Genomic DNA, 27,436 nt, shown 5'->3' with positions numbered 1-27,436 from the left:
CCCTAGCGCTTGCAGCTGATCTCAATTTACAGCGAGTTGCTATTGCATCTGACTCAAAAGAGGCGATATTGGATATCAACAATGGAAGCATGGGGAATAATGGAACAGTGATCAAAGAGATTAAGTCTAGAGTAGTTCATTTCTTTGTATTTTTGTTTTTGAAGGACGTGGAATCAATATAGAAACACACCATTTAGCTAAGCTTTCTCCTCATAGAGGGGCCGGGGCGCTACACTTGGTTGGAATGCCCCATGACCCAATTTGTATCCCATCCTTTTTGGCTTATGATGAATAAAATCGCTTTACCCATACAAAAACCTAGCAATGGCAGTCGCGGGTATTTTTTCTACTAGTCGAGTGGCCAAAAAGAAGCGTTGTCGACGGAATATATAAGTAGTTACTGCGGTGTGTGTGGAGTTCCCCTCCCGATCCCGATCCGATCCCGATGCCCAAAAGAAAAAGAGAGACCAAGCTCCGGCGGCCGCCCGCCTGTCCTCCACTGGAAGCGGGAACGAGCCAACATCCCTCCACCGCTCCTCCACCGGAAGCGGGAGCGAGCCAAGATCCCGCCATCGCCCCGCTGGTAATACTCCTTGCTCTCTCGGCTTTGGCTCTGGCTCGATCCCTAACCCTAACCCTAGCCGCCTCCTTCCCTTGGAGTTGGAGGTCGCCATACCCTTCTGGTAGCAGGAAGGTAGGTAGGTAGTTGTTACCCCTCAACTTGTTGAGGGTCGAATCCAACTTGACGCTATATTATACTACAAGGGAGGGTCCTCGTCCATGACGCTCGTAGAGGGATGGATGGACGACATTCCTTCCTTAATCTTTCCCCATTGCCATTGGAGAAGCATATACAATTATTAATTAAACACTCCAGGCATTAGATTATACGGAGTATTAGATTAGACTAGGCTCAAATTCCAGCCCAGCATAATTAATCCCTAATCGGACCCCCGCACCTTAGTGCTAGTTTCATACCGTCTTTTTTTTTAATCTGCTGCTTCAGCTTAATATGCTATTATATACATAACTTCTTCAGCGCTGTTCAGCCAGGATTAATAAGGCCTACTTGCCGGATAGGATATTAATTAACTAGCTTAGTAATGGTGGTCTGTCTATTGGTATCGTGCTGCTGATTTATTTATTTTATTACATCTATCCATACTTTTGCCACGCGTCTCTTAACTTAATAATTTGTAACAGTCCTGTCCGTGCGTGCTTCTCTTAATTTGCACAAGTCTAATATGTCTAGTTGCCCTTTCTTAGGACGGTTCGTTACCATTTTCTTTGTTGGTTTGTGTGTAACCAGCCAGGCTGCTTTCTTTTCCTTTTTCTATTTCTAACTGTACCATTCTGGATGTTTTTTTCATGTTTGGTAGGATGGGCAGTTGATACAGCCAGCTGTGGATAATATCACTCAGATTCTAAAAGATGCTCAGCATCCGGATAACAACATAAGGCTACTAGCAGAAGGCAAACTCCAGCAGCTCCAGCAGCGTAATCGTCCCAACTTCCTCCTGTCCTTATCAGCAGAGCTCTCGAGTGAGGCAAGCCCACCTGAGTGCAGATGCCTTGCTGGCATTATCCTCAAGAATTCTGTGGAAGGAAAGTATTCTCAAGATAGCATACTCCTCACCAAACAATGGATAAGCCTGGATCCACGTATCAAATCCCATATTAAGGAGTCATTGCTGATAACACTAGGATCTTCAGCTCCTCAGGCGAGGCATGCCTCATCACAGGTTATTGGCAGGCTCTCGTATATTGAGATACTCTCCCGGGGATGGCAAGACCTCTTTGGCAGATTACTGCACAACATGGCACAGCAGGGTGCATCTCCACTAAGGCAGGCAACTCTAGAGGCGCTGGAGTATGTGTTTGAGGATGATGAGGCCTTGAGGTTCGACAAGGACACAATTGATGGTGTTCTGGATGCCGTCATCCAGGCAATGAACCACCGGGCAGAGGAAAGTTCTCAAGTCCGGCTTGCAGCGGTCAAAGCTCTACAGAATGTTTTTAAGTTTGCTAACTTCGCAGATGATGATGATTGCAGAAATCGCATAATGACTGCAATCTGTGATGCAGCTGAACACGATGAAGTAGCGGACATCAAGCATGCAGCATTCGTCTGCCTTACTGCAATTGCATCCAAATATCATATGGAGTTAGAACCTTACATGGAAACCACACTCAGCCTTACAACTCGAGCTTTGTGGAGAGGTGTGGACGAAACAGTTGCCCTCGAATGTATCGAGTTCTGAAGTACTATTTGTGGAGAAGTGATTGAACTCCGAGAACAAAAAAAGCGCTTTCCTCGTCTTATCTTGACCGCAGATTGTCACTTCATTGAGAATCCCCTCTGTTTTCTTGTTCCACTTCTGCTACAAACTCTGTCTTTACACCAAGAAAGAGATGTTGATGAACTGAACATCTTCATGAGTGCTATGACATGCCTAGGCCTCGTCACTAGAACTATTGGGGATGCAGTTGTCCCGCTTGCAATGCAGTTTGTCGAGGGTAACATCAAAGTGGCAGATTGGCGTAGTCGCAAGACAGCTATTTCTGTACTAGGCGTTATCCTTGAAGGGCCCTCTATTGATAAACTCGCTCCCGTGGTCGGTTTGTTGATGGACAAGATGGAAGACCCACACATGGAGGTAAGAGGCACTGCTACATGCACTCTTGGGCAGGTGTTTGAGCTTCTGCATTCTCCAGCTCTTGATAAAAGATTTTTCACAAATGAAGACCTCCCTCGCATCATGGCTGCGTTGTCAAAGAGGGGTAAAGATCTTCCAGAAGTGTCCAATGAAGTCTGTGGAGCTATATATTTTCTTGCCCGAGGTTATGATGTGCCAATCTCATCTGAGGTAGACCAATCAAAAAGGGAAATCTCATCTGAGCTTTCACCTTTTCTTAGTGGTGTTATCCGTGCTCTCCTTTCTGCTTCAGAACTTGATAAGAAAACCCCTTTCGGGCTTCCAGCATCTGAATCTGCTTATGGTGCATTGATTGAGGTTGTGAGAGTAAGCAACATGCGGGATTTGGAAGCTGTAATGGCTATTATAGTTTTAATGCCTCGTATCATGAGAAGGTTAAACATAGCCCTTGATGCCAAAGCAATTTCGTCAGATGACAAGATTAACAAGCACGATCTTCAGGTGTTGCTGTGTGATGTACTGCACGCCATAATCAAGAAACTGGGCAATTCACTTGACCCGGACAAGGTTAGGGAGTCTGCTCGGTTTATGTTGCTTCAGTTTTGCCGTGTCCTGACTTGCGACTCTTGTACTGCACGTGATAAAGCAGCGCTTGCCATTGGTTCTCTGGCTCGTGCCGTCGGTCCAACTTTTCTGGATCACATGCCTATATTTTTGCAGTATTACAATGTGAAGCTGTTCTCCCCAATCTATTTAGAGGTGATTGGCACTATCTTTCATGTCTTGAGAGATGAAATCCTGCCATATTGTGATTATATGATGGATGTTCTTTACAAAGGTCTCTCAAAACGTGCGCTTAAACCTCAAATTTTGGCATGCTTTGGAGAAATTGCTCTTGCTATCGGCAAGCATTTTGAGGAGTACCACCTGAAGGCTGTTAGGAAAAAGCTGAAAGAAGCTGCTAACCCAAGATATTATGATGAGGATAAGGTTGATTACGGTAACCAGCTTATACAGGGAATATGCAAGGCTTACTCTGGCATATTGCGGGGTATAAACCAAAAATCTGGGTTGAAGGTAGCAGCGGATCTAGTGAAGTTCATTGAAGCTGTCTCCGAGGACAAGGACAGGTGCACATGATGTTCAATGCCTTCTTTTTGGTCAACTGTTCCATACGATTAACATGCCATCATTTTAACTAGTTGCCTTGCTCTTGTTTCTTATATGGGCGACTGTCCCGTAAAATTATTTGCACATGCCGTCATTCTAATTAGTTGCCTAGCTTGCTCTTGTTTCTTATATGGGCGACTGTCCCGTACAATTATTTGCGCGTGCCATCATTCTAATTAGTTGCCTAGCTTGCTCTTGTTTCTTATATGGGCGACTGCCCCGTACAATTATTTGCACATGCCATCATTCTAATTAGTCCTAGCTTGCTCTTGTTTCTTATATGGGTGACTGCTCCATATGATTATTTGCACATGCCGCTGTTCTAATTAGTTGCCTTGCTTTTGTTTTTTATATGGGTGACTGCTCCATAGGATTATTTGAACATGCCACCATTCTAATTAGTTGCCTTGCTCTTGATTCTTTTATGGGTGACTGCTCCATATGATTATTTGTGCATAGCCCCTAATTGCTCTCCGCCTCTCTCTTAGTGGTTACTCGGCAAGGGACTCTACAGTTGCCCTTCTACAACAAATTAGAATTGTAACAGTGTAGAGCAAAGTAGATATTATTAGATAAAATAAAGAAGGTTGGCAGACCACGCAATTCAGTACTCCCTCTGTAAAGAATATAAGAGCGTTTGGATCACTAATTTAGTGGTCTAAACGCTCTTATATTTCTTTACGGAGGGAGTACTAATAATCTGTAAAGAAAGGAACCCCGTTCCAGTTTGTCCCAAATAGACTTTTTAAAGAGTTGGCAGACCAGACTTTTAACTGTCGTTTGCCGACATCAGCATTTTCTGTTATTAGTATAAAATAGCTAACTAAGCCGATCAATGAAAAGAGAAAAATGAGTTAAACGGGAAAAACCATGCGGTTTCACTTCGTTTTAGAGTGAAACAGTACATATAGAAGTTGATATTCATTAATTTATTGCTCATCTAAAGCACCTTGAAGCACACACTGCTCTTTGAAATGTCCTCTAGCCAGGTACATTTTTACTTGGCTGTTGTATTTTCTGGAGCATTCTTGTCTCAGGATTACAACGAGGAATGTCGCAAGTTTCAACCTTATAATTTCCTCATAGTGATTCCTACTTGTTAAGTTTGTCGCTTGCGAGGAACTTTCACTCTCAAAGCTATATATGGGTAGTCTTTCCTTCCCGTACAGTATTAGTCAAGTATTCCGCACCATTACATGGGGTCATCTCAATATCTCATCCAGTCAATAATCCATCCATCCCTTTTTATCTTGTCAACTTGCTACCTTTCAAGTTGCTCAATAATCTGAATCTATTTGAGGCAATTATTTTTGGTATAGATGCAAAGGGTCTTCACAGAAGGGGGTTTGTAGACTGAAAGAAGAAATGGGGGTGTGGTAGAGTAAGGCTGTCATAAAAATTAGGTGGATACCTTGTTTTATTATAGAAGCTGAAATTCAGGAACTATTTACTTTGTGAAAGAAAATGCACAATCTGCAAACAAAAGGAATCCCCTTCTATCAGTTCCTTGTTTTATAGTAGTACAGTGTTTCCTCTTGCTGCTGCTGCTTATATGATTATGTTGTGCATCTTTGTTTCAGGGGTGCAGAGGTGACATCCGATGCAGTTGCTGTGTTGGACCAGTTTGGTTTCATGGCCGAGTCATGGAAAAATGGACTTATTTCAGAATTGGGGAGGTAGTAATATATATGAGGAGGAACTGGATCTGCTTCTTGGTTTTTTGGCAAGTTGCCACATATGCATGGAAGGACAACAACTCGATGTGTGTGGCATTGGCAGTATGATGATGTATTTTTGGTGGCAATTGGATGGACAGCCAAACTGAACTCCAGTCGTCGGTGTGTGTCTATTTGCTAGCTAGCAGATTATGTATGATTAACCGATCCTGAATTCCTGATTGTGATTGGTAGGGTGTGCTCTCGACTTGTTGGTAAAGTTGGCTGAGCTGTGCTTGTTTAGTTGCATGTTTCTCTTGTTGGATTAGTCTGGTTTAGTTCACGAGTGAGGGCGACTATATCCTGTTAGGAGGAGGGGGTGGTGAGCGACTCGATACAAAAATGTGATGGCCTTAGGTGACTTAGCTCTGCCCCCAGTTAGTCGATGATTTTGGGTGCAATGGCGGGTTTTGTGGCGACTATGTGTTTTGGTTTAGGTGACTTGTTCTTTTCCTTTTGGTATTGTTAGGTTGTGGTGTGTATTGGATTAGTTGAATTTGGTTTCCGGGTGCGTATGACTATATGTTGTTGCGAGGAGTTGTGGGTGACTCCTCGGCTAGTTAGTAGCTTTATGTGCAATGGCGGGTTCACAGGGACTATGTGTTTTGGTTTAGGTGACTTGTTTTTCTTTGCGTAGGTTGGGGGCGACTAGTATGTGTGGGCAATTATATGTTGTGTGGAGAGAGAGAGAGGGGGGGGGGTGCAATTTCTTTCCATGTTGCTGGTTCCATTCGTCCAAGTAAGCATATCAAACAGTGAACAAACCATGCTTTGTGAAGCTCCATGCAATGAAATTTGACATATTATGCATAGGAGAGGAATCACGAGAACTCTTTGCGCATCAATTGGCTAGAGTTTTGTCTCACCAATTCTTCATCCCAACAATTCGTGACTGGATCAATGACATCAGATACCTTTCATAGAAGGTGTCCTCTTCTAGGAGTGATAATTTTACTATTTGCACGGTGAGGAATCCATGCATCTTTCCAAATGTCTATCTTTTGTCCATTACCAACTCGCCCTATATAACAGTTTTTCAGCGAGTTAACACCTGCCATAATGCTTTGCCAAGTAAAAGACGACCCCATTTTTAAACTTGCACTCATCAAATCTCCATCTAGGAAATACCTTGTTCTTAAAATAGTGGCACATAAAGAATTTGGTTTATCGATAAGACACCAAGCTTGTTTAGCTAACAAGGCAAGGTTGAAACAGTGAATATCTCGAAAATCCATACCTCCTTGATTTTTTTGGGACACACCTTTCATCGCTATCCAATGCATCCTCTTCTGATTGTCCTTCCCACCCCATAAATATTTGTCATTGGGAGCTTCAGTCATAATATTTAGAATTGTACAAATTTGCACCTTGTCTTCCATTTTTGTGTTTGGACTAAAATATATACTAGATTTTTCAACACTCATCATCTGCCCCGAGGCGGCACAATAAGAATCCATAACTGATTTCGATGCCTCTGCATTCATAACATTTGCTCGCATAAGTATCAAGGAGTCATCAGAAAACAGAAGATATGAAATTGGTGGGGCATCTCTGCAAATCTTTATGTTTCCATTCTCCTCTGCGTTAGCTAACAGGACAGTTAGGCCCTCCGTGCATAACAAAAATAAATAGGAAGAGAGGAAACACATTCTTCAGCATTAAACTCCCTGCCTCAATCCTCTAGTAGGTTTGAAGCTACCAGATTCTTCAGCATTAAACGAACCCGGTACTACATAGAGGAAACACATTGCATAATTAAACTTATTAGAATGAATCCTCATCCTCTTTCATTAGATGAATATGGATATATATACAAGGAGAAGAGATGCAATGAAGAGGCATCTATTCGGGAGAGATGGCAGTTACAAGAGGAGATTACCCCATAATTAACACATGTTAATTAAACTCTAACACTCTCCCTAATCTATCCTTGTCCATCCAGAATCATCATCTTGATTAGAGGCTCCTCCAAAAATCCTGTGGGAAGAATATGAGGAGTATAGTGTTTGATATGTTGCCAAAACTCCTTCAAAACTCAGTGGAAAAAATAAGGAGAAAATGTCGCAACATATATGGTTATTGTCTCCTTTAACTCAATACGAGAAAACTCACAGAATCAAGAGAACAATAAATATGTCGTATATACTTTTCTAAAAACCCCGGTGGGGAAAACTGAAAGTATGATATATGATCTTGTGTTTGATATTACCTCGTTAAAAACCTTCATGAGAACCTATATAGTAAACTCATGGAGGGAAAAAGAGTATAATATAGGAACAATTCAGGAAGATACTCCCCCTGATTCTTGCAAATTTCGAAGCCGGTCGTCACATACCAATTCCATGAACATGTTTCTGGAATGTAAAAGTTGGTAGAGATTCTGTGACCAAATCAGTCACATGATTTGATTTGCAAGAAATGCAATATAGCGATATTGCTTATTACGTAACCTGTTTGCATCCGGGCAACACAAGCAACATTATCTTTGAGATAATGGTTGGTGGATGTAGCCTTGAGGTCTGTTTTTAAGACTCTTCATGAGAGGGCTATCACACCTAGTATGAACACTAAGTTTGTCTACGATCTGACATAGTGGGGATCTGATCGATGTATCCAATAATATCGGTGCTCACATTTCTGTGAAACTGAAAAACCCAGGACATGATGTTTGATGCCTTGGAGATATCGAAAGATATTCTTGAGTACCAACCAATTGTGTTTGGTGGATCGCATTATGGAACGTTGAGTCCCAATATCTCATTTCCATCATCTCTTGGTCTATGTCTAGGGAATGAACTACCATGAGAGCTATGGATGGATAATATTTGTCCATAATGAATTTCCCTAATATATTATGGATATAGACAACATAGTATACCATAGTGTATAAATGAAGGTGCTCAAGTTGTAGCAACGAGCGGTATTTTGGTTTTCCCAAATCCTTCATTTTAAACTCCGTCATTTAGATGATTACATGTGTCATCATTGCACACATACAAACATGGATAATCATCATTGTAGGAGTAATCCTTATGCATAAGGAACTCACTACGTCGGTTGTACTATATGTACCGACAACAATAAGTCGTATGGTGACTTACTGAATTTTACACAATGTATGTTGCATTTTGCATTTCAATTCAGAAGTGAGATTTCATCGGGAATCAATCATATATGTCTGAATCTAGTGAACCACATGGATATGTGATCACTACATCTATCAACTGCAAAGATAGATGATTATGTACTACCAATGATATAAATTATCGGAAAGATATTCCACCTCTGGAGAATAGTTGGGTATCTGCGTGAACCCTTGTGCTACAATACTTGCTCTATGTTTCACCACCTCGTTGTTCTCAATTCTGTTTCCAGAAGAAAACTGGTGTAGGTATTTCTTATGAATACCTTCTCACTACTGAGCAAGATCATTTCTACCTAGATTATACCCTTTGCTTGAGTTCAGTCCGAGTGTTGTTCACACTTTGCCATGGCCATGGTCTTTGGATCTGAATCATTTGCAAGGTTTTGCAATCTAGTTGAGAAATGTATGTCGACAATTGTAGACTTTCGATTATATGTTTCTTCAGAATCTATATATCAATATATAGTTGATGGAAATATCGTTACCCATGGTAACTGCTCGCGATTTCCCAATGCGATTGAGTCGGGTATTCCGATGTCCAAGTCATTATGTGCACTATGACCTGGGTTGGTGGAGGTTTCCCATCCACTGGGTATACCACCCATTAGGTGTCTGTCAATGTGAAGTTCACTTGCATTTACTGATTCATAGGCCTTGATATCCTTGCTTGCAAGAAGCTTAATCCTAATGTACTTTTGCCATACATCTCCCCCTGTTGCATCGAATGGGGAGTCGAGTGGTTTCTGTTGGTACCTCCACTCTTTCAGGCGTACTTTTGAAAGGATCGTAGGATTGTGTGACACCTTTATATCGAGTAAATGAATCTGGCAGGTTATTTGCAATAAGCTACAAATCTTCTGAACGCATGGTTCAGATCTTTGAATACGTGAATTTGAGGCAGAAATGTGTTGAACATTCCACTAATTTCCTGGCATTCTTTATGGTACTTGAATTCTCCCCCGAATGCCTGGAAATATTCCTCATTGAATCAGCATACTGGCCTTGAATAACTCCCCATGTGAGGGGTTTGAGGTATTGACGGTAATACAGTTATTCCTCACATAGATCCCAACTATATGTTGAGGGGCCAATGATGTATGCCGGGTGGTGATATCGGTATGCAACCGAATTATCGCAGATGGGAAATACTTGGTAGATTTCCACGTATCAAAGATAGAGGGGAATAATATTATGCAGTTCTCTCATGAGCGTGTAAAACTGCATGACTCCAACGTAAAGTTGGTAAGTTGCAATTCCAAAGTAAATATCATGCAATGAGCTTAATTCTTTGGATAAGATTCTACCAAACCATTTTGAGTCTAGACAAATAGGACAAATTGCTAACCTTCAATCCAAGGATCATAGAGAAGGCACTCAAGGAGAATTCTGCAATGTTATCCATTCGATTTGCTTGAAATCGATGTCAGGATAATGAGCCAATGGTTTCATGTGGATAAATCACACTTGAGACAATCGTATTAGATATGTCTTTTAAAACCATGGAATACCTGAATGGTCTAGTCAATGGATGGGAAGAGCCACTCACCTCGACTTGATGCGTTCAAGGAGTCTGGGTGGTTCAGCGTAGATTTTAAGGTGCGTGAGCCTTAAAATTAGCTTCCCTGTGTCACTTGTAGTACACATAAAATCCAATATTGTTAGAATTTAGCATCATAATAATCATAAACTATTGAAATTGCCGATAGTTTCGGTTTCAACCCAATATCCCGATGACCAAGGCGAGTATGCCAAGTTTGTCATGTACAAGACATTTTGGGGAACTGTCTTGGGCGCAACATGTGCTACGGGCTGTGTAGTATGTGTAGTACAATCCAGATGATACATAGAGAATGTGCTTGCCATATCCGTTGCATATGGTAAAGAGAAGTCATTTCTCTTTATTGTCATCATAAGTTTCTCTATGGAAACTATTTTGACGGATATCTCTATAGTTTAGTAGGGTACGAGTTAAACCAAGAAGCAATAAAGCATCCTGACATTACTCGAGTACCCAGAGGGATAGTAAATATGGCTCGAGTTGAGCCAACAAATACCTCATCGCGTCTAGCGATTTTAAAGCATCTCCTTTCTCTCAACGAGAGTGAAAAACATTGGACTTCCCTGAGTATAGAGTTTGTGGTGCATATGTCCACAAGGCACATATCATTTTTCATTGGATTAACGCCCGTAGAAATCTATATATAGACATGAAGATTCTCAATATGAAAATCACAGTCAGATATATATAATACATATAAATGTATTTGTACCAAAGTGCTGATACAATATATTATGATATACAATATATGATGACAATAATACTTATGTTATTGATACAACATCATAAATGGACATAAATAAATATTGAGCACTCAAGAGATTGAGAGACTACTCATAGTCTCCAAACATGTCAGTTGAGGCATAATCAACCACACGTTCTCCATGCCCATAGGATCCCGTCATCATTAGTGATGTCAGGTTGAAGGTTGAAGTGGGCCTCGAACCTTTGCCCTTGAGTTCATTGTATCTCAGGAATTGCTGATACAGAATAACCAGATGTTGACATCTGAATCTAATGCCTTATAATGTATAAGACAACCATCTTCTGTTAGCGGTGTGATCCTGACCAGAAGTGAATCCTGGATTGCACGCATTATCCCACGGGACACAAGAGCCATTCATGATGTCCATGACTCAGATAGGGCGGTGGTGGCCATTGAGGGTGAATGCCTCAAATTCTATAGCCATATGTTACCTCTATGGGTAAACCATAGATAATTAATTCACGGTCAATAAATTAAAGACCATCATGGTTGATGTTGTAATGAACCTAGCAAAATTAACGGATATTTCAAGAAATTATCTTGAAACTATTAGTGTGAATCTCAAATTGCTAAATATGACACCTTGAAGATAATCTCCAAAATGGAGTAGATCTCGCAGCACTAGGGAGTCTAATCTGATGAAGTCAGTAGATACTCACTCGTAATGCCTTATGTCATGACTTAGAAAAATGTATGGAAGAGCACTTTGTAAAGCAATTATAATGTCAGAATGACAAAATATAGGCTTTAACAGTAACGGTGATAATCTACAAGCAGTAGATCTACACACTACCTTGTGATCCCAAGCATCAATTTGAAGAACAACACTTAGAATTTTGCATATCAATTCTTGCTTGTATCAAGCCAAAGGCTCAATTAAGATGAATTGATTCTATTTGCAAGAAATTAAAAATCTCGATTGCAAATAAGCGTATTAATCTCGACATGTAGCGAACATGGAGATACATACATTCCGGAATACCTCGTACTCAACGGAGAAATAGTACTGCACAGGTACTGAATTTATCTTTGCAAGAGATTTAAAATCTCTATTGCAAATGAATGTAATTAATCTCAACACGTGATAAACATGGAAATATATTACATCAACTTAAGATCTGGAATACAACTCGGTACTCAACAGAAATATACTAATATTGTAATGACTAGTAACGATGTTGCAAACTTGATGCTCAAGTGAAAAACTTGAATTGTATAGACCTCAAATTAAATGAGATGATCTTGTAGCAAGTTGCAAGATAATTCAGCGAGGTGAATTAATATTTTGCGAGAGAAAATTAAACTCGATCGCAATGAGATTGTTTTGCGAAAGAATAAAATTCTCAATCGCAAAACAATGATATTATACTAACAAGAAATGTTATATAAAGAATCTGCAAAAACTCGTTCGTGATTATAAGAAACCATAAAGGCTGAAGTGAAGACAGCCGAAGAGATAAGGTTCCCTTCCTTTCTCTCTCGAAAACGGTTCCTGATGGGGATTTCTACCGTGACCGTCGCCGCCGGCCTGGCCGTTGGCCATGCAGGAGGAGGATACCTCGACGAGGCCGGAGCCACACGCCGCGCTGGGTCGGTGCTCCACGACGTCAGTGCCGACCGCTGCTGGGTCGCGTGGAGACGGACGATCGTCCGCCTCTGCTGTCGGCATCAGTGCCATGGGAGGCAGCGCGGGAAGACGCCGCTCCGCCAAGCGCCGAGAGGAGTCACCACACAGTGGTCGTGCGCTGCCGTCGTGCGCTTGGGATGGACGAGCCGCTGGGGCCACGACGGAGGTTGTGGCCATGCTAGGCGTTGTCTGGCAGTGAGCCGACCTTAGGCCGTTGCCGACACAGGAGGGGGCATGGTCGCGGGCGCTGCCGTGACACGCGGGCCTTGCTGTCATGCGCGCTCGCATGGAGGGCTTCACGGCACATCGGCCGTTGACCGAGGGCCCTGCCGTGCCTTAGTTTCGGTGGTACCGCGTCCTCGAATGGCTTTCCGGACGTCGCCGAGACGCCATGGGCTGGGCACGGCAGCCGTAGGTAGCGCGGCGCAAGGCTTCGTTACGTTAGGTTTGCTGCCCCGATCGAGTCTGCAGTGCTCATTTCTAGCAATCAATGCATTAGTTAAAGGAACGCATATACAAACCCAATTATGGTCGATGCATGTTGATCGATTCTCCTGTATAGGAGCATGCATCTTGGAGGACGAGCATTTGCCGGGCTGTAGAGACTCCAGTTCCTTTCTGAATGACTTCTTCTGGTTCATCTCCACGTAGCCATTGATCCTCATGCGCCGCCGCCTTCTGTTGCCGGAACACAACCGTCGCACGTCTCGCGTGCTTCCTGATGCATACGCTGCACGCTTTTATCTGACAGTATGATTTGCGCCGCGGAAGGCTACATTCCCTGAACGCTATGTTGTTTTCTTGCTGTCTCCGCCATGCATCTGCGGCAGCCATAGTCTCGCGCGTGCCTAACCGCCATCTCGTTCTTTCCTTTCTCTAGCGGTAGAGCGTGCTGATAACGTATTAGAATGAATCCTCGTCCTCTTTCATTAGATGAATATGGATATATATACAAGGAGAAGAGATGCAATGAAGAGGTATCTATTCGGGAGAGATGACAGTTACAAGGGGAGATTACCCCATAATTAACACATGTTAATTAAACTCTAACAAAACTCATCAATTCTCTCAAAATCCAAATTTTAACTTAATTTCTTTCAAAAATGATCATTCCACTCAATCATAAGCCTTGTGCATGTCCAATTTGATAGCACATAGACCTTCTATACCAGCCTCTTTTTTCTTTATTGTATGAGGCACAGAGGCGTCACCGTTTTTTTGTTTTTTCATATGATTGTATTCTTTCTTTTCCTTTTTTGGGTTTCCTTCTCTTTTATGATTGTTTATTTCCTTTTTCTCTTCTGTTCTATTTTTTCTTCCTTTTCTCGAATCTACACGCATTTTTACAAATTCACAATTCCTTTTCAAAATTGTGAACATTGGTATGAACATATGTTGGAAATTGGAAGAGCTTTTCTAATTTTCTAACATTTTGTTTGCTTTAATGAACATTTTTGAATCAGAGATTTTTTTTGTAATTAATGATTGTTTTTGAATTTGCGAACATTTTCTCAATTTCATAACAAATTTGGAAAAAGATTATCTTCCATCGGCCGATCCGCGCGATCCATCCGCCGCCCGCTCGTCCGTTGAATCTCGAAACTGGATCGGTGTTTCAGAAACTGGGCAGGTGTTTCAGAAAACTGCCTAGTCAGTGCCTTCGCCTACGCCTCGGCCCCGACGACCTGGCCGCCGCCGGCCTGCTGCGGCCCCGTCGCCCCTCCGCCGTCGGCCTGCTGCGGCCCCGACGAGCTCGCCGCCGCCGGCCTGCTGCGGCCCCGTCGCCCCTCCGCCGTCGGCCTGCTGCGGCCCCAACGACCTCGCCGCCGTCGGCCTGCCCGTCGCCCTCCGCCGCCCCGCGCCACCGCCCCGCCCCGTCGCCCTGCCCCACGGCCCTCCGCCGTCGGGCAGCTCCGCAACTGGCCTGCAACATTTCTGCAATAGGGTCGTGGTTTCTGCAACTCAGCCATTGTTTCAGGAGTTACGTAAAAAAAAATTTGCAACGCGATCATTGTTTCAGGATTTTTTTTTTGAAGCACGACCATTGTTTTCGCAACGCGGCTATTGTTTCTGCAACTCGACCTGTGTTTCAGGAACTATTGGATACGGGGACGTAGATCGGACGGCTGCACCAATACATCCAACGGCCGTTGAGGTGGCGGATGTTTACTAAACATCCGTCGGTGGATGTGTAGCAGCCCCCAACAAATTTTGTAATATAAGAACATGTTCAAAATCATGAACATGTTTTCCTGATTCAGTTTTTTACTTCTAAATCATGAATACTTTTTTTGTAAAATCAAGAGCATTTTCTGCACCCACAATTTTTTTGTTTCTTATTTCTTTTTCTCAAAATGAGCAAGTGTTTTAAAATTTTGAAAGTAGAATAATAAAAAAATAACAAGGCGCGTAGAACATGGGCCGAGCGACCCAGCAGGTCGCCTCGCGTTATTGGGCTGTTTGGTCGGCCTTGTTCAGCGGTGTCGTGTATGTGTATGGAGTGTAAAAGAGTTAAATGCATGGGCGGTCCTTAAAGTTTAGGAGGAGTGTCAAGTTGGTCCCTATTCTATGAAAATGCACGTATGAGTCCTAAATGTTTGTTAAGTGATTCATGCGAGGTCCTTTTCTCGTCTGACCAGCTTTGATCCACGCCACGTGATGGGGTCATAGTCCTAGCGTAGGGTCATAGGCCTGTCCTACAGGTCCTACCCAAGGACTACCCCACGCAAGGGACAGGACCTTAAGTATGCCCGACTGTATTAAGGTGTCCCCATCATCCAGTCGGTAACGGGCCCAGAATCATCCAGTCGGAGACTAAGACTCGGAGGACACCGGACCTACCGACTGGATACACTCGGTGCGTCGTAACCTCCCTGGAGGGAAACTGCCGTACGTTTCCGGGTGCATTAACTAGCATTTATAGCATACGTTACCTGTAACGCATGCATTCAATCGCCACTACTCCACCCTTGAATCAGAACCGTTGTGGAGGGCAGCGCACTCTATATAAGCCGCCCTCTCCCACTGGTAAAAGGGTTAGAAAAACATTGTACTCCATATTACACTCGGTAACAAGCTCCAAGAGCACTGAGACGTAGGGCTATTACCTCCACCGTAGAGGGGCCTGAACTCATACAACCTCGGCGTAGCTAGGACTCTGCCCATCTCATTCGTACCCTACACATCTACTGTCAGGCTTATACCCACGACAGTTGGCGCCCACCGTGGGGCAGGCGTCTAAGCGACTTCCGACGAGTTTGCGACTACTTCCTTTCGTCATGTCGTCCGGTGGAGGTTCGAGCATGGGTCACCAGATCCTCTTCGGCGCTCTCTCCTTCGTCGTCGACGATTCGGTGTGGCTTCGGGATGCACCTCTGGACGTCGAGGCGCTTCCCCGTCGCGGGGCCACACACTTCCGTGCTGGCACTCGCGGCGTTCTTCTTCTCCAACAATCGGCTCCATTGCCGGCTTGCACCTTCGTCACGCGCCGCAGCAGGCGATCGCGCAGTCCGCGTCTACAACGTTGGGTGCAGCATGCCCGAGCGCGCCAGTTTGCGTCCTCTCAGGTGGTAGTCCTGGAGTCTGTTGTAGTCGCCCCACGCTCCCAGTGCTCGGACTCGGTTCCGACTGAGCTTCCTACCGAGTACATGGGTCGTGGGCCTGCAGCAGAAGTACACATGGCCAACTCCCATGAAGATCCTCGTCAAGCCGACCGAGGTGAAGTTGGCGAAGCATCTGGTGCACGTCGTCCGCCTCGTCGTTCTGCCAGCCGACACACTCGGCGGAGCAACGTGGAGGTGTTCCGCACACCTCTCCTCAACCTGGCCGCGGCTGCCCAGATTGCCGATTCCCTCCAGCCGACTGATTCGGAGGCAGGAAGGGGAATCGAACAAATCCGAGCCCTGTTGCGCATGGCGCAGCAGCAGAATTCGGCAGTCTCCCAATCACACAATCGGATCCGCAATAGTTCCGTCCATGCAAACACGCATAGATCGGTTCACAACCCTGGATCTCATCAGTATCGCCGTCGCTCACGCACCCCTCCGCGGGGTGGGCCCTACGGGTCCCGGCATCATGATGATCGGCATTCAGTCGGCGACACTTACGACCCTAGACCCGACGCAAGGGGCCGAATCGCTCAGCGAAGAGTCGACAGGGGTCGAGCCCACCGCGATGGCCGCGATATGGACCGTCCGAGTGGAAGCAGGGCCATCGTATCTGGTCCCGAGTGTTTTAGTCGAGCCATCCGCTCGGCTGATATCCCGCCCAACTTCCGATTGGCTGCGGGAATCGGTAAATTCTCAGGAGAGTCCAAGCCCGAAACATGGCTAGACGACTACCGAGTGGCGGTCCAGATCGGAGGAGGAGACGACCATGTCGCTATGAAGCACCTCCCTCTGATGCTCGACGGCTCGGCCCGAGCTTGGCTGAACCAGTTGGCCCCCTCAAGCATTTACAGTTGGGCAGATCTAGCCCGAGTGTTCATCAGAACCTTCGAAGGAACGTGCAAGCGCCCTGCAGGTCTTGTGGAGCTTCAGCACTGTGTCCAGAAGCCGAATGAGCCCTTGCGTGACTTCATCCAGCGATGGACGACTCTTTACCACACGGTGGAGAACGTCACCGAGCATCAAGCAGTCTGCGCCTTCAAGGCAGGCGTGCGGTACAGGGAGTTGTACTTGAAGTTTGGTCGAACCGGCGACATCTCCATGAGCAAGATGATGGAGGTAGCAACTCGCTATGCAAATGGCGAAGAAGAGGGCAAAGGGAAAGCGCAGTTCACCCCCAAGAAAAAGCCTTTCAACAATCCCATCCTGGACCAGCCTTGTCCAATCCATACGAAGATGGATGAGGAAGGTAACCCCATATACGCAAAGCACACCACTCGGCAGTGCCGTCTCCTGATCCAGGGTTTCAGCGAAGGGCAGCCGAGTGAGAAGAATCCTGAACTGGATGAGGAGGACAAGGAGGATCCGTTCCCCCAAGTCCATGCAACCCTCATGATCTTCGCTGACGTCGAAAGCAAGAGTCGACTGAAGCTAGTAAACAGAGAAGTCAACATGGCCGTTTCGACTGCCCCCAAGTTTCTCAAATGGTCTCAGACTGCGATTACCTTCGATCAGTCGGATCATCCAACACATGTCCCCACCCCAGGAAGGCAGGCTCTGGTCGTCGACCCGGTGGTGGAAGGAGTCCGACTGCGCAAAGTCCTAATGGACGGCGGCAGCGGATTGAATATTATGTACGCCGACACTCCCAAGGGGATGGGCATTCCGATGTCCAGACTCAGCGAGAGCAATATGCAGTTCCACGGAGTCGTCCCAGGGCGGAAGGCCAAATCACTCGGCCAGATCGCATTGGAGGTCATCTTTGGCTCCGACAAGAACTTTCGCAAGGAGAAGCTCACGTTTGAGGTGGTGGACTTCGAGAGCGCTTACCATGCAATTTTGGGCCGCCCGGCATATGTGAGTTTCATGGCACGACCGTGTTATGTGTACTTGAAGTTGAAAATGCCCGGTCCAAAAGGCGTTATCACCATCACCGGCAACCGCCAGCGAGCCGAGGAGTGTCTGCAAGAGGGGTCGAGGATCGCCGACCAGCAAATGGTTGTACTCGAGCTCGAAGAGTACAAGAAGATAGTCGACCCCGCCGACTTAATGCGCTCAAAGAAGCCATCTTCTGAGTCCGCGTTCCAGTCGGCGGGAGAGACTAAGAAGGTCAGCATCCACCTGACGGACGAGTCTGCCGCCCCAACGAACATCTCCACCACCCTGGATCCCAAATAGGAAGCCGAGCTCACCCAATTCCTACGTGAGAACTGGGACATCTTCGCATGGAAGCCATCTGACATGCCGGGTGTACCTAGGGAGTTGGCTGAGCACCGACTGCATGTGGATCCCGCTGCTCGGCCCGTCCGAGAGCGCCTGCGCCGGTCCGCCGCGCACAAAAGGAAGGCAATCGGAGAAGAGGTGGCTAAGCTGCTAGCTGCCAGATTCATTCGCGAGGTTCACCACTCCGAGTGGCTCGCAAATGTAGTCATGGTGCCCAAGAAGGACAAGTCACTCTGAATGTGCATTGACTTCAAGCACCTCAATAAGGTCTGCCCGAAAGACCATTTTCCGCTCCCCCGCATAGATCAAATTGTCGATTCGACTGCGGGGTGCGAGCGTTTATCATTTCTTGATGCCTACTCGGGTTATCATCAGATCTGTCTGCATGGTCCCGATGAGTTGAAAACAGCTTTCATCACCCCGTTTGGGTGCTTCTGCTACATCACCATGCCTTTCGGTCTGAAGAATGCAGGAGCTACCTTTATGCGCATGATCCAAAAATGTCTCCTCGACCAGATCGGTCGCAATGTGGAGGCATACATGGATGATATCGTAGTCAAGTCCCACAAAGGTTCCGACCTGCTGACTGACTTGGCAGAAACATTCGCCAACCTTCGTAGTTACGATATCAAGCTAAATCCTGCCAAGTGTTCATTCGGTGTTCCCAGCGGAAAGTTACTCGGTTTCTTCGTTTCCGAACGAGGGATCGATGTAAACCCCGAAAAGATCGGGACCATCGTCCGAATGGAGAGGCCAGTCAGAATACACGATGTTCAACGACTCACAGGTTGCTTAGCAGCTTTGAGCAGGTTCATCAGTCGACTCGGCGAAAAAGCACTTCCTCTGTACCGACTCATGAAGAAATCAGATACCTTCGAGTGGACAGACGAAGCCCAAGTCGCGCTCGACGACCTCAAAGTCCTACTTTCCACCCAGCCGGTTCTTACTGCTCCGCTCAGTAAAGAGCCCCTTCTTCTGTATATCGCGGCTACAAATCAAGTCATCAGTACTGTTCTTACAGTCGAGCGAGAAGAAGAAGGCAAAGCATACAAAGTTCAGCGGCCAGTGTACTACGTCTCCGAAGTCCTGACACCTTCCAAGCAGAGGTATCCCCATTATCAAAAGCTTATCTATGGGATCTATATGACTGCAAAGAAGGTGGCTCATTATTTCCAAGACCACTCGGTATCTGTCGTTTCTGATGCTCCGTTGTCGGAAATTCTCCACAATCGGGACGCATCAGGCCGAGTGGCGAAGTGGGCGATGGAGATGTTGTACTGCGACATCAAGTTCGAGGCCAAGAAAGCTATTAAGTCTCAAGCCCTGGCTGACTTTATAGCAGAATGGGTAGAACAACAGCAACCGACTCACATCTACTCGGCTCATTGGACAGTGTTCTTCGATGGGTCTAAGATGTTGAATGGATCCGGCGCTGGTGTTGTGATCGTATCACCAAAGGGTGACAAGCTCAAGTATGTGCTTCAGATACACTTTGATTCCTCTAACAATGAGGCGGAGTATGAAGCTCTTCTCTACGGATTGCGCATGGCCATCTCACTCGGCGTCCGTCGCCTGATGGTCTACGACGATTCAGACTTGGTGGTCAACCAAGTGATGAAAGAGTGGGACGTAAGGAACCCCACTATGACAACCTACTGCAATGCAGTCAGGAAGCTGGAGAAGAAGTTTGAAGGTCTAGAACTTCATCATGTTGCAAGACTGAAGAACCAAGCGGCGGACGAGTTGGCGAAGCTCGGATCCACTCGGAGACCCGTCCCGAGTGATGTCTGCCTCGAACACCTCCATCTTCCTTCAGTCAAAGAAGATCCCTTCACGGAAGAGCCAGTGCAACCCAAGAGCGCAACAGACCCGACTGAAGTCGATGTGCCTGCTATGGTTGATCTGGTCACAGAGATTCTGGTAATCATTCCCGATTGGACTGTGCCGATTATGACATATATCCTAAGGCAAGAACTTCCAGAAGATGAAGTCCAAGCCCGACAAATAGTTCGCAGGTCGAAGGCGTTCACTGTCATTGACGGTCAATTGTATAAGGAGAGTGTTTCAGGCGTTCTCCAACGTTGCATTTCCCCAGAGGAAGGGCAGTTGATCCTAGAGGATATCCACTCGGGAACCTGCGGCCATCATGCTTCTTCAAGAGCAATCGTCGCCAAGGCGTTCAGGGCTGGATTCTTCTGGATGCAGGCTAACGAAATGGCCAAAGCTATGGTCGATCGATGCGAAGGCTGTCAGTTCTACTCCAACAAGTCCCACAAGCCAACATCTGCACTAAAGACAATCCCACTTGTGTGGCCGTTTGCAGTTTGGGGATTAGACACAGTCGGACCATTCAAGACAGGCCAAGGAGGTTACACACATCTGTTGGTGGCAGTCGACAAGTTTACAAAGTGGATAGAAGCCAAGCCCATCAAGAAACTCGACGCCTCCACAGCCGTGAAGTTTGTCAGAGACATCATCTCCAGATTCGGAGTGCCTCACAGCATAATCACGGACAATGGGACAAACTTTGACTCGGACAGATTCAAAGGTTTCTGCGCGAGTCAAGGTATCCGAGTGGATTTTGCTTCCGTAGCACATCCGCAATCCAATGGACAAGCTGAGCATGCAAATGAACTTATCCTTCAAGGTTTGAAGCCTCGGCTCTTGCGAGAGATAGGACATGCTGCTGGTGCATGGGTAATCGAGTTACCTTCAGTACTTTGGGGCCTCCGCACCACTCCGAACAGATCAACAGGGCGATCACCGTTCTTCCTCGTCTATGGAGCAGAAGCGGTCCTTCCGAGTGACCTGCTTCACAATGCCCCGCGAGTCGAACTCTTCTCTGAAGCCGAAGCAGAACAAGCAAGGCAAGATGGATTCGATCTTCTAGAGGAGGAGCGCGAGATGGCACTTACTCGCTCAACAATTTATCAGCAAGATCTGCGACGTTTTCACGCATGACATGTCAGAAGTCGCACATTCCAGGCTGGCGATTTGGTGCTCCGAGTGGATCAGCAAAGACCACACAAGTTGGCTCTGGCCTGGGAAGGTCCTTTCACCATTTCAAAGGTGCTGAACAACGGGGCATACAGACGCTACAACATTCAGAAGGAGACCAACGAACCCCGCGCGTGGAACGTAGACCTCCTCAAGCGTTTTTATACGTGATCGCCGACTGAAGCAGTGTAACGAACAAGTTTTGGAGAAATAATATACAGCAGATTCAATTTCTTTTGCAGATTCAGAGTCCTTCCGTGGTTACAGACTACGGTCACAAAAAAAAACTTAGCTGCGATCCCGGATCGTCTAAGTAACACCTATCTCCGAGTGTGCACTTCACGTCACACTCGGGGACTTAGCTGCGATCCTACATCGCCTAAGTATTAACTATCTCCGAGTGTGCACTTCACGTCGCACTCGGGGACTTAGCTGCGATCCTGCATCGCCTAAGTATTAACTTTCTCCGAGTGTGCACTTCACGTCGCACTCGGAGACTTAGCTGCGATCCTACATCGCCTAAGTATTAACTTTCTCCGAGTGTGCACTTCACGTCGCACTCGGAGGCTTAGCTGCGATCCTGTATTGCCTAAGTATTAACTTTCTCCGAGTGTGCACTTCACGTCGCACTCGGGGACTTAGCTGCGATCCTGCATCGCCTAAGTATTAACTTTCTCCGAGTGTGCACTTCACGTCACACTCGGGGACTTAGCTGCGATCCTGCATCGCCTAAGTATTAACTTCCTTCGAGTGTGCACTTCACGTCACACTCGAGGACTTAGCTGCGATCCTGCATCGCCTAAGTATTAACTTCCTTCGAGTGTGCACTTCACGTCACACTCGGGGACTTAGCTGTGATCCTGCATCGCCTAAGTATTAACTTCCTTCGAGTGTGCACTTCACGTCGCACTCGGGGACTTAGCTGCGATCCTGCATCGCCTAAGTATTAATTATCTCCAAGTGTGCACTTCACGTCGCACTCGGAGGCTTAGCTGCGATCTTGCATCTCCTACGTATTAACTTTCTCCGAGTGTGCACTTCACGTCGCACTTGGGGGCTTAGCTGCGATCCTGCATCGCCTAAGTATTAACTTTCTCCGAGTGTGCACTTCACGTCGCACTCGGGGACTTAGCTGCAATCCTGCATCGCCTAAGTATTAATTATCTCCGAGTGTGCACTTCACGTCGCACTCGGAGGCTTAGCTGCGATCCTGCATCGCCTAAGTATTAACTTTCTCCGAGTGTGCACTTCACGTCGCACTCGGGGGCTTAGCTGCGATCCTGCATCGCCTAAGTATTAACTTTCTCCGAGTGTGCACTTCACGTCACACTCGGGGACTTAGCTGCGATCCTGCATCGCCTAAGTATTAACTTCCTTCGAGTGTGCACTTCACGTCGCACTCAGGGGCTTAGCTGCGATCCTGCATCGCCTAAGTATTAACTATCTCCGAGTGTGCACTTCACGTCACACTCAGGGACTTAGCTGCGATCCTACGTCGCCTAAGTATTACCTTCCTTCGAGTGTGCACTTCACGTCACACTCGGGGGTTTAGCTGCGATCCTGCATCGCCTAAGTATTAACTATCTCCGAGTGTGCACTTCATGTCACACTCGGGGACTTGGTTGCGATCCTGCATCGCCTAAGTATTACCTTCCTTCGAGTGTGCACTTCACGTCGCACTCGGGGGTTTAGCTGCGATCCTGCATCGCCTAAGTATTAACTTCTTCCGAGTGTGCACTTCACGTCGCACTCGGGGACTTACCTGCGATCACGCATCGCCTAAGTGTTAACTTCCTCTGAGTGTGCACTTCACATCACACTCGGGGACTTAGCTGCGATCCTGCATCGCCTAAGTACTAATCGCTCCTCCGAGTGTGCACTATACGTCGCACTCGGAGACTTAGCTGCGATCCCGATTCGCCTAAGTAATACCTTCCTCCGAGTGTGCACTATACGTTCCACTCGGAGTCTGAGTTATGATCAACAATCATCTAAGTACTAGCCTCCTCCGAATGTACACTATACGTTACACTCGGGAACTTAGCACTGATCATGAATCACCTAAGTCCTAATATTCTACGAGTACACATTAAGTGTTCAACTCCAAACAGCATTCAAGCAAAATAATAAGTGTTTTCGTTGTGACTCCAACAGTCTAGACACGATAACAGACTCGGTGCGGATCAAGCTTACCCGCACCGATCTAAAAGTATGACGGCCAACATAAGTGGCCAGAATATCGTACAGGCAAACACTCGGCATACCGAGGATAAAGTTCGATCATGAGTCAGCTGGGCCCGCGTCAGGACTGGAGGGTTCCACAAAGGTATCCAGGTCGATTCCATCAGCAATGCGGGTCGCAGTCTCCAGGAATGTCTCCATGAAGTCTTCGAATTGAAGCTTCTTCGTGTTGGCGACTTTCAAGGCTTTCAGCTTATCTTCCCGCACTTCTTTGCAATGGACTCGGACCAAGGACAGCGCCACATCAGCACCGCAACGCGCTGCCGATTTCTTCCAAGATTGCACTCGGGCCGGAATCTCCCCCAGTCGCCCCAACAGAGTCTCCATCTTCTCCCGCGACTCGTCTTCCGGCCAAAGCTCCTTCTCAATGCGGCCGAAGATTTCTCTCAGTCGGTTGATGAACGGACCCACTTTGCCTACGCGGATATGAGCCCGGAGTAGATTCCGGTTGGCGTCCTCGCTGAGTGGCACATTGTCCTTCATGGATCGTTCCACGGCCGCCGCTTCAGCTTCAGCGTCACCACAAAAATCTGCAACAAACGAGCAAATAGAAATTACAAACCGAGTGTTCGTCACAAGATACAACCACTCGACAAATCATCAGACTTACCAGCCAGACGACTCATCATCTGGACAGCCCAGTCGTTCACATACTTCTCCTGAGTTGTCTATCGTTTATTCCGAGCAGCCATTTGATCGTACACTTCGGTCCTCTGTTTCTTCAGCCTCTCCACCTCCGCCACCAACGCCCTGTTTGCCTCCAACGCTTCCTCCAAGGATTTCTCTCGAACTTCCAGTGCGTTCTTCAGGCCAGCCATGGCGAGCGTCGCGGCTTCTAGTTCACCAGCATATTGGTTCTTCTCGGCCCTCAAGGCTTCATAAGCGCTCCCCATATCACAAGTTTTCTACAAAACGAAACAAAGGGTTATCAGCAACTTTCTCAATACAAACTATGTTCTTCAGACCCCTGCCGACGCAAGCAGTCGACAACGGTCTCGGGGACTACACCCAGTGGGTTCACTAAGAGTGACCCCACTGGCATGCACCTCAAGCAGGTCAGCCCTATTGAGGTGCACGTTTTCACCTACGCCTCCGAGGCTAAAGCTACTCCACATGTGTGCAGTTTACTCTAGGGAACTCTCACCGCAAGAGTGCTCCGACTGCAGTTATTACTTGTACTCAGAAATCTTGTCTACGGACATGACAAAAATAAAAGACCAAATGTATAAAGACAACTGTCGGTGCAAGCACTCGACAGAAGTCTCGGGGACTACACCCACTGGGTTCACTCGGAGTGAACCCATTGCAAACAACAGACTACGACAACACCCAGTGGGTTACAAAAGAAAAGTAAGTACTTACTAGACTACTTACTCGGATATCGTCGCGCAGCTCCAAGCTCCGCTGGTACAAAGCCGCAACGGAGTCATAAGCCTTCTTGGCCTCCCCGGTCATCAGCTCCGCTTGGACCATGGCTCCCTTGGCCGCTCCCACCTGCTCCTCTGGGACACACCGAATGCTGAATTCAACATTTGACGAACCGGGAATCGTGGGAAGATCCTGGGGCATCCCAAGATTCGCCCCAGTCAGTTCGTCGCCCACCGGCACTGGTTCGGTCGGTGGAGGCACTTCAGTCGGCGGAGCGTCGGCGGCAGGGGCAGCAGCAGGAGGAGCAGCCTCAAGGACAGGCTCCACGACAGGCTCCGCGGCCAGGTCGGCTCTCCCTTGCCCATCTTCGTCCGGGTGAATCGCCCTTGACAAGCCGAATAGCACGACGATTCAGAAAAAGAAAAGGATAGTACAGTCTACAGGAATAAAACACCCGACTCTCCTACAACATACCCGGCTGGGACGAGACGACATTGTCTGTGTCCATGGGGTCATCCCCTTGGCGGACCAGAGAGGTTGTAGAAGTGGCGACCCTGTCAAGTGAAGCCCATTCGACTTGTAAAGCGGGAGTTCACTCGGGTAACATAAAAAGCCGAGAGTTGGATTCGCTTACGTGGATGTGACGGGGATGGCAACCCTCATGCGCGGCAGAGCCCTCCGAGGTTTGGGCCCACTCGGTTTGGGCGCCCTGGAAGATTGGCCTGCAGGCTCAGCGGGGGCGTCCCTGGACCTCTTCGTGCCTCGAGCACTCGGGACCGCCGGAGCGGTAGGTAGAGCACTCGACAACGTGGGGGGAGCTGAAGGGACGACAGGCTCATGTCGACGCTTACTCCGCTGTTCTGGCGGTGGAGGCGGCGAGTCGCACTCTTCGTCTTCTTCCTCCTCCTCGCTGTCCTCCTCCTCCGACTCCCTGCTGTCGGAGACATATTCAGCGCTCTCCACGCTCCCCTCCTGGCTACCTTCTTCCTCCTCCTCCTCCGGATCCCCGTTCGAGACAGAGGAGGACCAGTTGGTCCATTCCTACATGAGATTCAGCCGGAAACATTAAGCATCACACGAGGATATAAATGAACGACTGAAATCAAAACAGTTCGATATATTCGGCTAATGCTACTCACCTGATTCGGTGGCGGGTTGTCCGCGCTGTAAGGCGCCACTCGGCGAGCTCCTTTAGGGTTCTCGCAAGGTCCCGTGATTTGGAGCACTATCGAGGTCACCTTCTCCTCGAGTATGCCCACCGCGATGGTCCGAGTGGAATCCTCAGGCCCTGTGTAGAGCCACATAGCGTGGTGGCGAGCTTGTAGAGGCTGGATCCGCCGACCGATGAAGGCTTCCAGCAGGTCAATACCGGAGACCCCCCTTCTGACAACCTCCACGAGTGCCTCAACCAAAGGCTGGATGTCGTTCTTCTCGGTTTTCGAGAGGGCGAGTTGCTTGGGCGGAGCAGGACGGTCTAGACTAAATGGAGGCAGCCCAGTCGACGCATTCGGGCAGGCTATATCCTGGCAGTAGAACCACGTCGACTGCCAGTTCCTAACCGACTCACTCAACTGCAGAGCAGGGTAGCTGCTCCGACTCTTCTTTTGGAACCCTAAACCCCCGCAGAGCTGGAGGAGATGCGTCTTGTCATCCGACTGACTAAGGCGTTTTATGGTTTGGGAGCGGGCGGAGAAGATGTGGTTGAATAAACCCCAATGGGGAGGACAACCAATAAAGCATTCGCACAAGACAATGAATGCTGAAAGGTGGACGATGGCGTCCGGAGGGAAATGATGGAGTTGTGCACCAAAATGATTCATGATACCCTTGAAGAAAGGGTGGGGGGGCAGAGAGAAACCTCGGTGAACGTGGCTAAGGAGCAAGACGCGCTCCCCCTCCCGTGGCGCCGGCTCAACCTCGTAGTCCGCCGGTAACCTCCAAGATTTATGCACTAGCTGGCCGTGCTCTACCAGCTCTAGCAGGTTCCCCTCCGTCACTGTGGAGGGGAGAAAGTCTCCCTGGATCCATCCCGCTGGCAATGGCCGCTGCCGCCGCTGAGCAGCCGCCGCCTTGCCCTTCTTCTTCCTTGCCTCCATCTTGCTGGTCTGGCCCTTGGTCATGGCGGCGATGGCGAGCTTTCGATAAGGATGGTAAGAGAAAGGTGTATGAGCGCAAGAGGTGGCGAGGAAGACGGAGCAAGCAAGAGCAGAGGATTCGGCGAGCGTAACCGAAGGGTCTCGTCGGCCAGAGTTAAATAGAACACCGACTGGGTCGCTGGCGAGCGGGCCCGAAATCTTATCCGCCCAACCAGCCGCGGCGATATCGGCGGAAGAGTTGAAGGCGCGAGGATCGAGGAGTCAGGCG

At 47.5% G+C, this 27,436-nt stretch overlaps 1 protein-coding gene and 1 pseudogene across 4 annotated transcripts in view; both read left to right on the top strand.

Annotated features, from left to right (window-relative positions):
• The first annotated feature begins 419 nt into the window (after positions 1-419).
• Positions 420-5,785, top strand: LOC123453079 (annotated as a pseudogene).
• Positions 5,786-6,241: 456 nt separating this feature from the next.
• Positions 6,242-27,436, top strand: part of LOC123398665 — a 33,058-nt gene continuing 11,863 nt past the window's right edge. For 3 of the 4 annotated variants that reach the window (XR_006610228.1, XR_006610226.1, XR_006610229.1), the window contains exon 1: positions 6,248-6,507. The gene's annotated coding sequence lies outside the window, so the exon portion shown is untranslated. Of the gene's footprint in view, positions 6,508-27,436 lie in introns of all 4 variants that reach the window. The other variant, XR_006610227.1, reaches the window with a different exon arrangement.

Source organism: Hordeum vulgare, chromosome 5H, assembly GCF_904849725.1.
Source record: "Hordeum vulgare subsp. vulgare chromosome 5H, MorexV3_pseudomolecules_assembly, whole genome shotgun sequence".
Taxonomy (NCBI): Eukaryota; Viridiplantae; Streptophyta; class Magnoliopsida; order Poales; family Poaceae; genus Hordeum; species Hordeum vulgare.
Note: the sequence above shows the minus strand (reverse complement) of the source record. Positions and strands in the feature narration are given on the sequence as shown.